The sequence below is a fragment of the Heterodontus francisci genome, unplaced genomic scaffold (genome assembly GCF_036365525.1).
Source record: "Heterodontus francisci isolate sHetFra1 unplaced genomic scaffold, sHetFra1.hap1 HAP1_SCAFFOLD_148, whole genome shotgun sequence".
Lineage (NCBI taxonomy): Eukaryota > Metazoa > Chordata > Chondrichthyes > Heterodontiformes > Heterodontidae > Heterodontus > Heterodontus francisci.
The window spans coordinates 2,746,138-2,759,595 of NW_027142345.1; the positions used below are offsets into that span (position 1 = coordinate 2,746,138).

General features: G+C 46.6%; 1 non-coding gene across 1 annotated transcript; it reads right to left on the reverse strand.

Annotated features, from left to right (window-relative positions):
* Positions 1-11,824: 11,824 nt before the first annotated feature.
* trnai-uau (transfer RNA isoleucine (anticodon UAU)) lies at positions 11,825-11,896 on the reverse strand. The gene has a single exon. It is a non-coding gene; the product is annotated as a tRNA-Ile (tRNA).
* Positions 11,897-13,458: the final 1,562 nt, after the last annotated feature.

A 13,458-nucleotide genomic window follows, 5' to 3' on the forward strand; every position in this document is an offset into this window, starting at 1 on the left:
CGACCGGTAAGCCGTCGCTCCCGGGAGTTTTACTCGTCTCGAAAGGCTCGACGGCCTTTGTCAGCTCGTCCAGAGTTAGCGGCTTGTCCAGTCTCTCCCTCCTGCTGTCATCTAAGACCTCTGTGATAGATGACAGGAAGGACTGGGAGGCTCTGCTGTCTGTGGGCTTCGCGTCATACAGCCCAGCACAAAAGGATTTGCTGATCCTTAGTATGTCGGACTGCGAAGACGATACCGAGCCATCTTCTTCCTTCAGGCTGCTGATAACAGAGCTCTCTCTGTGTACCTTTTGGAAGAAGTAACGCGAGCACGTCTCATCCTGCTCGTTGGAGCGGACTCTGGACCGGAAGATGATCTTGGAGGCCTCCTTGGCAAAGAGCGAGGCCTGCTGGCTCTTCACCTCTTGGAGGTCCTCCTTGACCTTGACCCCCATTGACTGCAACCGGAGAAGATTTTGCATAATTTTCTGGAGTCGGGACAGTTCCCTCTGTCTCTCTCTCGCCTTCTGAACACCTTTGTGGATGAAGAACCTCTTGATGTTCTCCTTAATCGCTTCCCACCAGTGAACTGGAGACTCAAAGAGGGGTTACACGGTCCTCCAACCTTTGTAATCCCTTTTGAGTTCCACAACGTTCTCTGGGGTCAGCAGTGTAGCATTGAGTTTCCACGTCCCTCTGCCAACCCGCTGGACGTCCTGTAAGTGACAGTCGGCCAGTAAGAGGCAGTGGTCGGAGAAGAACACCGGCTTGACGTCGGTGGATCCGACCGTGACAGCACGAGACACAAACAGGAAGTCAATCCTGGAACGGGCAGAACCGTCCGATCTTGACCATGTGTATCTGCGCTGCGCTCTGTCTGCAGGTTTGCTGAAGACGTCGTGCAGTTTGGCATCTTTAACTGTTTCTATTAGGAATCTGGACGAAGCGTCCAGTTTGCTGTCATCACTGCCAGATCGTCCAGCCGCATCGATGATGCAGTTGAAGTCACCGCCCAGGATGACCGGCCTGGACGTCGCCAGCAGCAGTGGGAGCTGCTGGAAGACGGTCAGCCGCTCGCTGCGTTGTCCCGGGGCGTACACGTTGATCAACCGGAGCGGAGCGTTGTTGTACATCACGTCTGCGATGAGGAGGCGGCCGCCCACCACCTCCTTAACTTCGGAGATGGTGAAGTTACCTCCCAGCAGCAGAATACCCAGGCTGGAGGAACGGCAGTCATTACCCCCCGACCAGATCGATGGCCCGTGGGACCACCATCGCGACCACTGCCTGTAGGAGCTGAGGTGTGGTATTCCACACTCCTGCAGAAACAGTAGGTCAGCTTTGACCTTGGCAAGGTAATCCAAGGTTGAAATACATCGCGTAGTAGATTTAATGCTACGCACATTAATGGAAGCAATTCTTACACCCATGTTTTACTAAAAATTAGTTGTTGCTTCCCATACCATTTGTCCTCGCTAGTCCCAGTCCTTCGGGATGTTCCTGCAGACCCATCGTGTGCGCAAGCAGTTTCACGTTGATTTGGCTCAGAAACCCCTCCTGATTTTTCATGCAGGGTTTGTTCCGCTCGGGTGACATCGGGGGGGGGGGGGGGTCTTGTAGGCAGAGAGCATTGGGTGGTCCTCAGCTGCTTCCATCTGTTCCTCCTCGAAAACATCACAGCTCCCGGTCTCCCGGAGCTCAGGTGCGCCAGACGTGTCTTTGCTCCCTGTGTCCCGGAGCTGAGATGCGTTGGCCACGTCGTTACGTGTGGGGCATTGGGGTTGGGCCACGCCGGGCCCATCACAGCTTCCAGTGCCCGGGGGCTGGGATGCTTTACCATCCATCTCGGAGATCTGCCGCCTCTTTTGAAGGGGCTGTCGTTCCAGCATTTCCCCGTCCAGTGAAGAGGAGTTGTTGCAGTCTGATTCAGAAGAGAGCCTCCTCTTGCCACTGGTTTGGGTGGTGGCTTTGGGATGTTTTTTCTTTGTGGTTTTCCTTTGGACCACTTGCCGCTGACCTGTTTGTGTCGATAGGCTGACTGGAGGGGAAGCTATGTTGGATTTGGTGCTTGGCAACGAACAAGGCCAGGTGGCAGATCTCTCGGTGGGAGAGCATTTCGGTGATAGTGATCACAACTCCCTGACCTTTACTATCGTCATGGAGAGGGACAGGAGCAGACGGGATGGGAAAATATTTAATTGGGGGAGGGGGAATTACAATGCTATTAGGCAGGAACTGGGGTGCATAAATTGGGAACAGATGTTCTCAGGGAAATGCACGACAGAAATGTGGAGGTTGTTTAGGGAGCACTTGCTGCGACTGCTGGATAGGTTTGTCCCGATGAGGCAAGGAAGGGATGGTAGGGTGAAGGAACCTTGGATGACAAGAAATGTGGAACAGCTAGTCAAGAATAAGAAGGAAGCTTACTTAAGGTTGAGGAAGCAAGGATCAGACAGGGCTCTAGAGGGTTACAAGGTAGCCAGGAAGGAACTGAAGAATGGACTTAGGAGAGCTAGAAGGGGACATGAAAAAGTCTTGGCGGGTAGGATTAAGGAAAATCCCAATGCGTTCTACACTTATGTGAGGAACAAGAGGATGGCCAGAGTGAGGGTAGGGCCGATCAAGGATAGTGGAGGGAACTTGTGCCTGGAGTCGGAGGAGGTAGGGGAGGTCCTAAATGAATACTTTGCTTCAGTATTCACTAGTGAGAGGGACCTGGTCGTTTGTGAGGACAGCGTGAAACAGGCTGATATGCTCGAACAGGTTGATGTTAAGAGGGAGGATGTGCTGGAAATTTTGAAAGACATGAGGACAGATAAGTCCCTGGGGCCAGCCGGGATATACCCAAGGATATTAAGGGAAGCGAGGGAAGAGATTGCCGCGCCTTTGGCGATGATCTTTGCGTCCTCACTGTCCACTGGAGTAGTACCAGATGATTGGAGGGTGGCAAATGTTATTCCCTTGTTCAAGAAAGGGAATAGGGATAACCCTGGGAATTATAGACCAGTCAGTCTTACGTAGGTAGTGGGCAAATTATTGGAGAGGATTCTGAGAGACAGGATTTATGATTAGTTGGAAAAGCATAGTTTGATTAGAGACAGTCAGCATGGCTTTGTGAGGGGCAGGTCATGCCTCACAAGCCTTATTGAATTCTTTGAAGATGTGACAAAACACATTGATGAAGGAAGAGCAGTGGATGTGGTGTATATGGATTTCAGCAAGGCGTTTGATAAGGTTCCCCATGGTAGGCTCATTCAGAAAGTAAGGAGGCATGGGATACAGGGAAAGTTGGCTGTCTGGATACAGAATTGGCTGGCCCATAGAAGACAGAGGGTGGTAGTAGATGGAAAGTATTCAGCCTGGAGCTCGGTGACCAGTGGTGTTCCGCAGGGATCTGTTCTGGGACCTCCGCTCTTTGTGATTTTTATAAATGACTTGGATGAGGAAGTGGAAGTCTGGGTTAGCAAGTTTGCCGATGACACGAAGGTTGCTGGAGTTGTGGATAGCGTGGAAGGCTGTTGTAGGTTGCAACAGGACATTGACAGGATGAAGAGCTGGGCTGAGAAGTGGCAGATGGAGTTCAACCTGGAAAAGTGTGAAGTGATTCATGTTGGAGGGTTGAATTTGAATGCAGAATACAGGCGAAAAGACAGGATTCTTGGTAGTGTGGAGGAACAGAGGGATCTTGGGGCCCATGTCCATAGATCGCTCAAAGTTGCCACCCAAGTTGATAGGGTTGTTAAGAAGCCGTATGGTGTGTTGGCTTTCATTAACAGGGGGATTGAGTTTAAGAGCCGCGAGGTTATGCTGCAGCTCTATAAAGCCCTGGTTAGACCACACTTGGAATATTGTGTTCAGTTCTGGTCGTCTCATTATAGGAAGGATGTGGAAGCTTTAGAGAGGGTGCAGAGGAGATTTATCAGGATGCTGCCTGGACTGGAGGGCATGTCTTACGAAGAAAGATTGAGGGAGCTGGGACTTTTCTCATTGGAACGAAGAAGGATGAGCGGTGACTTGATAGAGGGGTACAAGATGATGAGAGGCATAGATAGAGTGGATAGCCAGAGACTTTTTCCCAGGGTGGAAAGGGCTATCACCAGGGGGCATAATTTTAAGGTGATGGAGGAAGGTTTTGGGGAGATGTCAGAGGTCGGTTCTTCACACAAGAGAGTGGTCGGTGCATGGAATGCACTGCCAGCGGTGTGGGTAGAAGCAGATGCATTAGGGACATTTAAGCGTCTCTTGGACAGGTACATGGATGATAGTAGAATGAAGGGTATGTAGGTAGTTTTGATCTTAGAGTAGGTTAAAGGTTCGGCACATCATCGTGGGCCGAAGGGCCTGTACTGTGCTGTACTGTTCTATGTTCCATAACACAGGTGTTGGGAGGCTCAGCCTGGCTACGCAATGTTACAAGGACGCTGAGTGACACCACCGACAACGGGACAGAGAGAAAAACGCACAGAAAACGAATAGACTGTGAGGAAGCAAAAGTGAGGAACGGAGAGAGAGAGACAGACAACGAAACTGAGATGGAGAAACAAGGCATTTGTATGATTGTGCTCTCTCTGTTGTGTAACGGTATTTCCTGTTGTGTAAATATATTTTCTGTTGTGTAAAGATGTACCCTGTTGTTGTGTAAAGGTTTTCCCTGTTATTGTTTTATTTTCTGTTGCTGACCGTCTCCTCACTGTGACCATTTGTCCTGGTTTTATTGTGGCCAAAATCACCATCTGGTGGTGGAGAGGAGACTCTGCAGGAAGGGGTTGACAAAGTGGGAGAGACTCGGCTGGTCCGTGTTTGCAGTTTGTGTTCGTGTGAGGAAAAGTGATTTGTTACTGATTGATGTGTTCACTCAAAGGAAAAAGCTGATTGCAATCGAGCACATCTCCTTATTCTGGGGAAACACTTGATGTTTTGAAAGTGAACTGTTTGTGTTGTTACCAAACATAAATAGCAAAGAATGGTTTCAATCCATCGACCTCTGGGTTATGGGCCCAGCACGCTTCCGTTGCGCCACTCTGCTAACTGCTGTTTTCAATTTTAGCTGCCTGTTAGTGAAATATGTTCATTTCCCCAATGTTTTTATCAAAATAGGATTGTGGTCGGATTTCTCAAGAATCCCGGACTCAGCAACACTGCACAATGACACAAGGACACTGAGTAACAGCACCGACAATGAGGGAGACAGAGAAAGACACACAGAAATCCAGGAAGATATTATCAGGACCCAGAAAGGAACAGACAGAGAAAGACACACAGAAAACCAGGAAGAGATTATCAGGACCCAGAAGGGAACAGACAGAGAAAGACACACAGAAAACCAGAAAGAGATTATCAGGACCCAGAAGGGAACAGACAGAGAAAGGGACTGAGCAAACCAGCAAGAGACAACGAAAGACTGATGATTTATGTAATTGTGTTCTCTGTTGTGTAAAGATATTTCCTGCTGTGTAATATGTTCTCTGTTGTGTTACTGTCTTCGCTGTTGTGTGAAGATATTCTCTGTTATTGTGTAAAATGGTTCCCTGTTGGGTAAAGATCTTCTCAGTTGTGTAAATATGATCCGTCTTGTGTAAAAGTGTTCCGGGTTGTTTAAATATGTTCCCTGCTCTGTAATGTAGAGCTGAGTCTGCACTAATGGAATTGCTACAGTATCTTCCAGTCTGATACTGTATGAGGGCTGGAATGTGATCCAAAGCACAGTCTATACAAATTAAATTGCTATTGTATCTTTTAGTTTCACAATCCGGGGGAGTTTTAAACTGAAATCTCAGTTTGTATCTCAGGTTATGCTATCTTTCAGATTCTCTCAATCTGATATCACACTTGAGATTTAGACTTAAGAAAGGATGTACTGGCATTGAAGGTGTTCAAAAGCGATTCACTCAGCTGATTCCTGAGATGAAGGGGTTGACTTATGAAGAACGGCGAAACAGGTTATTCATTCGTGTTTAGAAGAATGAGGGGTGATCTTTTTGAAACGTACAAGATTCTGAGGGGGCTTAACAGGGTGAAGAAGGGTCTCTGACCTGAAACATTAACTCTGCTCCTCTCTTCACAGATGCTGCCAGACCTGCTGAGTATTTCCAGCATTTCTTGTTTTTATTAACAGGGTAGATGTTGAGAAGATGTTTCCACTAGTGGGGGAATCTCAAACTAGGCGACATAGTTACAGAATAAGGGGACATTCATTTAAAACTGAGATGCAAAGGAATTTCTTCTCTCAGAGGGTAGTGAATGTCTGGAATTCTCTATCCCAGACAGTATTGGAGGCTAAATCACTGGAAGTATTTAAAGAGGATGTAAATAGATTTTTGAAATATTGGAGAGTTGAGGTCCATGAAGAGCTGGCATGAAAGAGGACTTGAGGTCTGGGGCAGATCAGCCATGATCTTACTGAATGTCAGGGCAGGCTTGAGGGGCCGAATGGCCTACTCCTGCTCCTATTTCTTCTGTTCTTATGTTATGTTATATCTAATGTATATGTCAGGATGCACTATGGGAATTAATACTGAAACTTATAAACTCATAATGTGTGTAAATATTGGGCTGATATTTAACTTGAATCTCAGAGTACATTATTGTAGTTAATTCTGTCAGTTTGAAAAGGGAACTCTGTTCCATAATGAAAACAAGAAATGCTGGAAATACTCAGCAGGTCAGGCAGCATCTGGACAGAGAGAAGCAAAGTTAACGTTTCAGGTCAGTGACCTTTCAGATGCTGCCAGACCTTTTGAAAGTCCATGTACACCACATCAACAGCATTGCCCTCATCATCCCTCTCTGTTACCTCATCAAAAAGCTACAGCAGGACAGTTAAACATGATTTTCCCTTAAGATATCCATGCTGGCTTTCTTGAATTAACCCACATTTGTCCATGGGATTATTAATTTTGTTCCGAATTATTCTTTCGAGAAATTTTCCCACCTCCAAAATTGAACTGACTAGGGAGTGAAATGAGGTGAGTTGCTCTAACAGAGAGCCAGCACGGGTTCGACAGGCTGAATGGCCTCCTTCTGTGCTGTAGCCATTCTATGATTGTATGATTCTAGCAACAACTGTTGGTGGAGAGGCAGTGATGCAGGAATAGGTTGACAGAAATGGGAAAGTCTGGGCTGATGTGTGTTCGGGTTTGTGAATAAAGGTGATTTGGAAGCTGTGTTCCAAATTGAAGTGTTTACTGGAAGGAAGAAGTTGATGTAAATAAAGAGTAAAACGTGTTAAGATGAAGCGTGGTGTGATTGTGGGCAGCAGTAAATATAGTGCTGGTGAATTATTTGTGTTAATAAACTTCCAATGCGCCCTCTGCTGCAGGCTGCTGTTTATATCCAGCTGTGTATTAGTGCTGTGTGTTAACGAGATAAATGTTTGTTTCAACGCTGTTTATAAAGCAATAGCATTGCACTCAAACAGTCCCAGACATAGCAACACACGTACAAAAGCAAAATACTGCAGATGCTGGAAATCTGAAACATAAACAGAAAATGCTTGAAATAATCAGCAGTTCTGGCAGCATCTGTGGAGAGAGAGCAAAGTTAATGTGAGCTAAGGAAACAGACCTGAACTGTTAACTGTTTCTCTCTGCACAGATGCTGCCAGACCGACTGAGCATTTCCAGCATTTTCTGTTTTTATTACAGCAACACAGGCGTTGGGAGGCTCAGCCTGGCTACACAATGTTATAAGGACGCTGAGTAACACCATCGACAACGGGACAGAGAGAAAAACACACAGAAAACCAAGAATAGACTGTGAGGAAGCAAAAGTGAGGGACAGAGAGAGAGGCAACGAGACTGAGATGGAGAAACAAGGCATTTGTATGATTGTGTTCTCCCTGTTATCTAAAGGTATTTCCTGTTGTGTAAATATGTTTTCTGTTGTGTAAAGATGTACCCTGTTGTTGTGTAAAGGTTTTCCCTGTTATTGTTTTATTTTCTGTTACTGACCGTCTCCTCACTGTGACCATTTGTCCTGGTTTTATTGTGGCCAACATCACCATCTGGTGGTGGAGAGGAGGCTCTGCAGGAAGGGGTTGACAAAGTGGGAGAGACTCGGCTGGTCCGTGTTTGCAGCTTGTGTTCGTGTGAGCAAAAGTGATTTGTTACTGATTGATGTGTTCACGAGAAAGAAGAAGCTGATTGCAACAGAGTGCCTTTGGAAGCATCTTGTTATTATGGGGAAATACTTGATGTTTTGATAGTGAACTTTTTGTATTATTACCAAACATAAATAGCAGAGAATGGTTTCGATCCATTGATCTCTGGGTTATGGGCCCAGCAAACTTCCGCTGCACCACTCTGCTAGCTACTGTTTTCAATTTCAGCTGCCCGTTAGTGAAATATGTTCATTCCCCAATGTTTTTATAAAAATAGGATTGGAGTCGGATTTCTCAAGAATCCCGGACTCAGCAACACACGTGCTGACGGACTCACCCTCACTGCACAATGACACAAGGACACTGAGTAACAGCACCGACAATGAGGCAGGCAGAGAAAGACACACAGAAAACCAGGAAGATATTATCAGGACCCAGAAAGGAACAGACAGAGAAAGACACACAGAAAACCAGGAAGATATTATCAGGACTCAGAAATGAACGAACAGAGAAAGGTACTGAGCAAACCAGCAAGAGACAGCGAGATAAAAGCAAAATACTGCGGATGCTGGAAATCTGAAATAAAATCAAGAAATGCTGGAACCACTCAGCAGGTCTGGCAGCATCTGTGGAAAGAGAAGCAGAGTTAACGTTTCGGGTCAGTGACCCTTCATCAAGGAGGCGAGGACAAATGGTATGGGAAGCAACAACTAATTTTTAGTAAAAAATGGGTGTAAGAATTGCTTCCATTAATGTGCGTAGCATTAAATCTACTACGCGATGTGTTTCAACCTTGGATTACCTTGCCAAGGTCAAAGCTGACCTACTGTTTCTGCAGGAGTGTGGAATACCACACCTCAGCAGCTACAGGCAGTGGTCGCAATGGTGGTCCCACGGGCCATCGATCTGGTCGGGGGGTAATGACTGCCGTTCCTCCGGCCTGGGTATTCTGCTGCGGGGAGGTAACTTCACCATCTCCGAAGTTAAGGAGGTGGTGGGCGGCCGCCTCCTCGGAGCAGACGTGATGTACAACAACGCTCCTCTCAGGTTGATCAACGTGTACGCCCCGGTACAACGCAGCGAGCGGCTGACCGTCTTCCAGCAGCTCCCACTGCTGCTGGCGACATCCAGGCCGGTCATCCTAACGGTGACTTCAACTGCATCATCTGGAGATCTAAAATGGACCAGGGCGGGAGGGACACGATGTTCAAACCTCTGGACAAGGGCGGGAAAAATGTACCCAACGTCGCCCTCATCCTGATGACCACCTTCGTGTGCAGCTGCACCAAGCTGTGTGTGGAGCCCCAGTACACAAACACCAAGTGTCACTATGTGCTGAGGTGTTGCGAAGGATGGGTCTGGTCACATTGCCGCGGATCGCTTCATCCAGTTGGACCATACCGTACCAGCTATCCTTCGTGGGAATGTTTCTGCGGGAAAACACCTTTGACCACCAATCCATCAGGCAGTGGTCTGCACGGAATGTCCTCAAGGCCCTATGGGAAAAGGAGATGGTGGATCCGGTCGGATGGTTCCCCGAGCAGACTGCCAAAGTCATTTGGCAGAATGCCTCATCACCAGAACTTTCAAACAAGCACCAAGATGTAGCTTGGCTGGTGGTAAGAAGAGCCCTTCCTGTCAGATCCTTCCTGCATGCCCGAAGTCTCGCCCCCTCCACACGCGGCCCTCGAGGTGGCTGCGGTGGGGAAGAGACAGTTGCCCACCTCCTTCTAGAATGTGTCTTTGCAAAGCAGGTGTGGAAAGAGATGCAGTGGTTTTTGTCGAGGTCCATCCCAAGCAGCTCTGTAACACAGGAGTCTGTGCTCTACGGGCTGTTCCCAGGGATGCACAACGAGATAAACATTAACTGCTGCTGGAGGACCATCAATTCGGTGATAGACACTCTTTGGTCTGCCCTAAACTTGCTGGTCTTCCAGCGCAAAGAGTTGTCCACGACCGAGTTTTGCAGACTGGCACATTCCAAGGTCCAGGGCTACGTGCTGAGGGATGCACTAAAGCTTGGGGTAGCCACTGCAAAGGCTCAATGGGGAAAGACCACTGTGTAAGGTCCCCCCGCCATCGTGAACTGGGCAGCTGGACCCATTGGAAACCCCTCGTGCTGAAGACACCAGATATGGGTTTGCTGTAAAATGTCCATGTCAGGTAAAATAGAGTGGAAGGGTTGTGAGGCAACTCACTCCTGTATTGAAGAAAACGGAGTTCCTTTGCACTTTTTGGAATGTCAACTTGGTGCTGTTTTGAACTGTTGTATAATGCATTTTTTACAGATTTATATGAAGAAAGCATATTTTTAGGAATAAAATCCTGGGGATTCATATGCATAGTTCTTTGACGGTGGCAGGACACATTGAGAAAGTAGTTAGCAAAGGATATGGGATCTTGGGCTTCATAAATAGAGGTACTGAGTACAAAAGTAGGGAAGTTATGCTGAACCTGTATAAATTTCTAGTTGGGCCACAACCAGAGAATTGCATCCAGTTCTAGTCAACACACGTTTGGAGGGATGTGAGTGTCCTTGAGAGGGTGGAGAAGATTTATCAGAATGGTTCCAGACATGAGGGATTTTAGCTGTAAGGTTAGGTTGGAGAAGCTGGGGTTGTTCTCCTTGGAGCAAAGGAGATTGAGGGGAGATTTGATAGACATGTACAAGATTATAATAAATATGACAGGTTTAGATAACTTACAGGGCAATGGGGATAGAGCGGGGGAATGGGACTGAATGGATTGATTTACATGGTCTTGATGGGCAAAATGACTTCCTGTACTGTAGTGACTCCAGGACTCAATGACTCTCTCTCCTTCTCTCTCTCTCTCTCTCTGTCTATCGCTTTACCTCTCTCTGCCTCTCTCTCTCTATCTGTCTTTAGCTGGTCCTCTAACTTTCTATCGCACTCTCTCTCTCTTTTTTTTTCACTCTCTCTCTCTCTCCATTACACACATATTTGTCAATCACATGTCAAAGAAGGAAGCGTAATGAAGGAATGGCTGCGCTCTTGAAAATGTTTCCAGCAGAATAGTTAAATGTTTAAAGTTTCTGTAGGGAGTTTGACCTGAGATGGTGAGACACAAGGATGTGAGGTTATTAAAGTCTTCACCAAATGTAATAGGAAATAATTTTCTTCACTGGTGAACCCAAAGGAACAAATATGGCACAAGAATGAGAAAAGTCAGAGGATTGAGAAACATCCAATGGTTCTTCACATATACAAGTCAGCAGACCCACAGAAAAACAGTTGGTTGAGAGTTCAGATCCAGTGATAGACTGGACAAATATCGAGCCAATGCTTTTTTCTTTATAAACCCAACATCTGTCCACTTGGCTATTGCACCTCGTCTCGATGTATCTGATAATACTGATACTATTTGTATTCCACAGTTGCTTTGAAATCACAGGCAATATAAATGGATTGGGAATGTCAATGGTCAGGAACCATTAATGGATTGGGAAAGTCAATGGACTGGAAAATATCAGTGGATTGGGAAATTCTATGGGCTGAGTTATATCAATGGATTGGGACAGTTCAGTACATTGTGAAACATCAATGGATTAGGAAACAGGAATTAAAGGGACAGATGGAGAAGGCTCGAGGAATCATGTGGCTACTCCTCATGTTCTTCCCAGTGTCCAGGATAAAGTGTAACATCACACTGATTTCCAGATGGCCGAAACAAATGCAACTGACATCTTTTGTGGAAACATCACATTTAAAGTGAGAAACTAATCAAAAGGCACGGACGGGGATTGAACCCGTGATCTGCAGTTTATAAGACTGACGCCTTACCACTTGACCACCATGCCTTTGCTTAATGGACTCTTGAGGCTCCAGAGGAGGATTTGTGATTCTTTTTCAATTTGGTTGAAACAGCATCGAGAAACATGCACAGAAATAAAGAGGGATTGTGGAATGGGGAACAGATCAGCCTCATTTACATCATCAGCATCATGAAATCTTCATTCAGACGTTCCATTCCCATCCTCAGCTTTTCTCACATCTGTACAATAATATAAGAGTGGACATTGGGTTGTTACTGGACAGATTATATAAATAGACTATGTGCATCATCACAGGAAGTGACGTAATATAATCTGTACGGCACCTCATGGAGAGTTGTCGATGAAACCTTCAATGCAAGGTGTGTAGAGTAAACTCAGGTTATTTTAACCGTCAGATTCTTATAAATTCTGTACTAAGCCTTGACAGATATCAGAATATTATATGGGGGCCACAGTAAACCAAAGTGAAGATGGAGAAATCTTTGCCTGCACCTTTGAAAAGGTCACTGGACTGAACCAAGCCGAGGAGTGGCCGAGATGGTTCCAGAGGTTTGCAAGGTATCGTACTGCATCGGGTCTCGTGCAGAAGCCAGACATGGAGCAGGTCAGTACGCTATTGTCTGCAATGGAGGGAGTGTGCAGGCAACATCCTCATGAAGAACAGAAGGCTACATGTCAAGAAGTTATTAAGGCACTCAAGACCTATTTTAATTGAGGAAAAAGATGTCATCGTGGAGCCAAAGTTAAAACGCTGCATTTGCTGACAACGCAACCACCAGGTGACGCTGTACTAGCACATGCGCAAATGCAGCCTCTTCCACTGAAACGTCACTGTCTGTGACATTCAGGCAGCTGCCAGGATTAAAGATGGAGCTACTCAATTTCTCACAGAAAACAACTTCGACCCAAAAATCCCCTCAAAGGTTGCCTTCACCGCCTCCGTCCCACCCCAACAGTCCCCCGCTACCTCTTGCGCATTCGCCAGTTATATAGTACCAAGTCATCTTAATTCACCTAAAGTGAATTACTTTAGGAGCAGTGACTGTCGTTTCATAAGCAAATATGGCACATATCTACACAATGGACATGTTTTGGTTGATACTCGGAGAACGTTGCGCTATTTGAAGTCTCATTAGAAGGACAGCACCTCTGACAGTGCTGCACACCCTCTGTAATTCAGTGAGGTTTCATAGAGTCAAAGAGTTATACAGCACAGAAACAGGCCCTTCGGCCATCATGTCCGTGCCGGCCATCAAGTACCTATCTATTCTAATTCCATTTTCCAGCACGTGGCCGTAGCCTTGTATTCTGTGGCGTTTTGAGTGCTCATCTAGATACTTCTTAAATGTTGTGAGGGTTCCTGCCTCCACCACTCCTTCAGGCAATGTGTTCCAGATTCCAACCACCCTCGAGGTGAAACATTTTTTCCTCAAATCCCCTCTAAACAGTGCCATCCCATTCTCCGGACGATCATTCCCCGCTTCCCCCATCCCACTCTCTGACTGCTCACTCCGCGCTTCACCCACCACCACCCCCATCCTGCTCTCTGGCTGATCACACTCCAGGCCATGGGCTCTGCCGCTTCC